Source organism: Lonchura striata, chromosome 33, assembly GCF_046129695.1.
Source record: "Lonchura striata isolate bLonStr1 chromosome 33, bLonStr1.mat, whole genome shotgun sequence".
NCBI lineage: Eukaryota > Metazoa > Chordata > Aves > Passeriformes > Estrildidae > Lonchura > Lonchura striata.
Window position 1 is genome coordinate 2,662,931 of NC_134635.1, and position 4,597 is coordinate 2,667,527.

Below are 4,597 nucleotides of genomic sequence, written 5' to 3' on the forward strand. Positions count from 1 at the left end.
ATTTTCCCTGGGAAAGAAAACTCAGCAGTCCAGGTTCCTGATGTCAGTTTGTAGAGCTCCATTGGGTCTATCAGGGTAGCACAAGTTTGAGGTGGGGACAACTTCGGTATGGGGTCCATCCTTCGATATAAGGATTCTTTGCAGTCAGGGCCAGGGGCCCCTGGGCACAACCTTTTTCCATTTTCCCTGGGAAAGAAAACTCAGCAGTCCAGGTTCCTGATGTCAGTTTGTAGGGCTCCCTTGGGTCTATCAGGGCAGCACAAGTTTGAGATGGAGACAACTTCGGTGTGGGGTCCATCCTTCGATATAAGTATTATTTGCCGTCAGGCCACAGCCCAGGGCCAGGGGCCCCTGTGCACATCCTTTTTCCATTTTCCCTGGGAAAGAAAATTCAGCAATCCAGGTTCCTGATGTCAGTTTGTAGGGCTCCCTTGGGTCTATCAGGGCAGCACAAGTTTGAGGTGGGGACAACTTCGGTGTCGGGTCCATCCTTCGATACAAGGATTCTTTGCAGTCAGGGCCTGGGGCCCCTGGGCACATCCTTTTTCCATTTTCCCTGGGAAAGAAAACTCAGCAGTCCAGGTTCCTGATGTCAGTTTGTAGGGCTCCCTTGGGTCTATCAGGGTAGCACAAGTTTGAGGTGGGGACAACTTCGGTGTGGGGTGCATCCTTCGATACAAGGAATTTTTGCAGTCAGGGCCAGGTGCCCCTGGGTACATCCTTTTTCCATTTTCCCTGGGAAAGAAAACTCAGCAGTCCAGGTTCCTGATGTCAGTTTGTAGGGCTCCCTTGGGTCTATCAGGGCAGCACAAGTTTGAGGTGGGGACAACTTCGGTGTGGGGTGCATCCTTCGATATAAGGATTCTTTGAAGTCAGAGCCCTGACCAGGGCCAGGGGAGCCTGGGCACATCCTTTGGCCATTTTCCCTGGGAAAGAAAACTCAGCAGTCCAGGTTCCTGATGTCAGTTTGTAGGGCTCCCTTGGTTCTATCAGGGCAGCACAAGTTTGAGGTGGGGACAGTTTCGGTGTGGGGTCCATCCTTCGATACAAGGAATTTTTGCAGTCAGGGCCAGGTGCCCCTGGGCACATCCTTTTTCCATTTTCCCTGGGAAAGAAAACTCAGCAGTCCAGGTTCCTGATGTCAGTTTGTAGGGCTCCCTTGGGTCTATCAGGGCAGCACAAGTTTGAGGTGGGGACAACTTCGGTGTGGGGTCCATCCTTCGATATAAGGATTTTTTGCAGTGAAGTCCCTGACCAGGGCCAGGGGCCCCTGGGCACACCCTTTTTCCATTTTCCCTGGGAAAGAAAACTCAGCAGTCCAGGTTCCTGATGTCAGTTTGTAGAGCTCCATTGGGTCTATCAGGGTAGCACAAGTTTGAGGTGGGGACAACTTCGGTATGGGGTCCATCCTTCGATATAAGGATTCTTTGCAGTCAGGGCCAGGGGCCCCTGGGCACAACCTTTTTCCATTTTCCCTGGGAAAGAAAACTCAGCAGTCCAGGTTCCTGATGTCAGTTTGTAGGGCTCCCTTGGGTCTATCAGGGCAGCAAAAGTTTGAGGTGGGGACAGCTTCGGTGTGGGGTCCATCCTTCGATATAAGGATTCTTTGCAGTCAGGGCCCAGCCCATGGCTGGGGGACCCTGGGCACATCCTTTTTCCATTTTCCCTGGGAAAGAAAACTCAGCAGTCCAGGTTCCTGATGTCAGTTTGTAGGGCTCCCTTGGGTCTATCAGGGCAGCACAAGTTTGAGGTGGGGACAACTTCGGTCTGAGCTGCATCCTTCGATATAAGGATTCTTTGCAGTCAGGGTCAGGGGCCCCTGGGCACATCATTTTTCCAATTTCCCTGGGAAAGAAAACTCAGCAGTCCAGGTTCCTGATGTCAGTTTGTAGGGCTCCCTTGGGTCTATCAGGGCAGCACAAGTTTGAGGTGGGGACAACTTCGGTCTCGGGTCCATCCTTCGATATAAGGATTCTTTGCAGTCAGGGCCAGGGGCCCCTGGGCACATCCATTTTCCATTTCCCCCGAGAAAGAAAACTCAGCAGTCCAGGTTCTTGATGTCAGTTTGTAGGGCTCCCTTGGGTCTATCAGGGCCTCAAAAGTTTGAGGTGGGGACAACTTCGGTGCGGGGTGCATCCTTCGATATAAGGATTCTTTGCAGTCAGGGCCCAGCCCATGGCTGGGGGCCCCTGGGCACATCCTTTTTCCATTTTCCCTGGGAAAGAAAACTCAGCAGTCCAGGTTCCTGATGTCAGTTTGTAGGGCTCCCTTGGGTCTATCAGGGCAGCACAAGTTTGAGGTGGGGACAACTTCGGTATGGGGTCCATCCTTCGATATAAGGATTCTTTGCAGTCAGGGCCAGGGGCCCCTGGGCACATCCTTTTTCCATTTTCCCTGGGAAAGAAAACTCAGCAGTCCAGGTTCCTGATGTCAGTTTGTAGGGCTCCCTTGGGTCTATCAGGGCAGCAAAAGTTTGAGGTGGGGACAGCTTCGGTGTGGGGTCCATCCTTCGATATAAGGATTCTTTGCAGTCAGGGCCCAGCCCATGGCTGGGGGACCCTGGGCACATCCTTTTTCCATTTTCCCTGGGAAAGAAAACTCAGCAGTCCAGGTTCCTGATGTCAGTTTGTAGGGCTCCCTTGGGTCTATCAGGGCAGCACAAGTTTGAGGTGGGGACAACTTCGGTCTGTGCTCCATCCTTCGATATAAGGATTCTTTACAGTCAGGCCCAGCCCATGGCCGGGGACCCCTGGGCACATCCTTTTTCCATTTTCCTTGGGAAAGAAAACTCAGCAGTCCAGGTTCCTGATGTCAGTTTGTAGGGCTCCCTTGGGTCTATCAGGGCAGCACAAGTTTGAGGTGGGGACAACTTCGGTCTGAGCTGCATTCTCCGATATAAGGATTCTTTGCAGTCAGGGCCGGGGAGCCCTGGGCACACCCTTTTTCCATTTTCCCTGGGAAAGAAAACTCAGCAGTCCAGGTTCCTAAAGTCAGTTTGTAGGGCTCCCTTGGGTCTATCAGGGCAGCACAAGTTTGAGGTGGGGACAACTTCGGTGTGGGGTCCATCCTTCGATATAAGGATTATTTGCAGTCAGGGCCAGGGGCCCCTGGGCACATCCTTTTTCCATTTTCCCTGGGAAAGAAAACTCAGCAGTCCAGGTTCCTGATGTCAGTTGGTAGGGCTCCCTTGGGTCTATCAGGGCAGCACAAGTTTGAGGTGGGGACAACTTCGGTCTCGGGTCCATCCTTCGATATAAGGATTCTTTGCAGTCAGGGCCAGGGGCCCCTGGGCACACCCTTTTTCCATTTTCCCTGGGAAAGAAAACTCAGCAGTCCAGGTTCCTGATGTCATTTTGTAGGGCTCCCTTGGCTCTATCAGGGCAGCAAAAGTTAGAGGTGGGGACAACTTCGGTCTGGGCTCCATCCTTCGATATAAGGATTCTTTGCAGTCAGGGCCCAGCCCATGACTGGGGGACCCTGGGCACATCCTTTTTCCATTTTCCCTGGGAAAGAAAACTCAGCAGTCCAGGTTCCTGATGTCAGTTTGTAGGGCTCCCTTGGGTCTATCAGGGCAGCACAAGTTTGAGGTGGGGACAACTTCGGTCTGAGCTCCATCCTTCGATATAAGGATTCTTTACAGTCAGGCCGAGCCCAGGGCCGGGAACCTCTAGGCACATCCTTTTTCCATTTTCCCTGGGAAAGAAAACTCAGCAGTCCCGGTTCCTGATGTCAGTTTGTAGGGCTCCCTTGGGTCTATCAGGGCAGCACAAGTTTGAGGTGGGGACAACTTCGGTCTGAGCTGCATCCTTCGATATAAGGATTCTTTGCAGTCAGGGTCAGGGGCCCCGGGGCACATCATTTTTCCAATTTCCCTGGGAAAGAAAACTCAGCAGTCCAGGTTCCTGATGTCAGTTTGTAGGGCTCCCTTGGGTCTATCAGGGCAGCACAAGTTTGAGGTGGGGAAAACTTCGGTGTGGGGTCCATCCTTCGATATAAGGATTCTTTGCAGTCAGGGCCAGGAGCCCCTGGGCACATCCTTTTTCCATTTCCCCCAGGAAAGAAAACTCAGCAGTCCAGGTTCCTGATGTCAGTTTGTAGGGCTCCCTTGGGTCTATCAGGGCCTCAAAAGTTTGAGGTGGGGACAACTTCGGTGCGGGGTGCATCCTTCGATATAAGGATTCTTTGCAGTCAGGGCCCAGCCCATGGCTGGGGGACCCTGGGCACATCCTTTTTCCATTTTCCCTGGGAAAGAAAACTCAGCAGTCCAGGTTCCTGATGTCAGTTTGTAGGGCTCCCTTGGGTCTATCAGGGCAGCACAAGTTTGAGGTGGGGACAACTTCGGTCTGTGCTCCATCCTTCGATATAAGGATTCTTTACAGTCAGGCCCAGCCCATGGCCGGGGACCCCTGGGCACATCCTTTTTCCATTTTCCTTGGGAAAGAAAACTCAGCAGTCCAGGTTCCTGATGTCAGTTTGTAGGGCTCCCTTGGGTCTATCAGGGCAGCACAAGTTTGAGGTGGGGACAACTTCGGTCTGAGCTGCATTCTCCGATATAAGGATTCTTTGCAGTCAGGGCCGGGGAGCCCTGGGCACACCC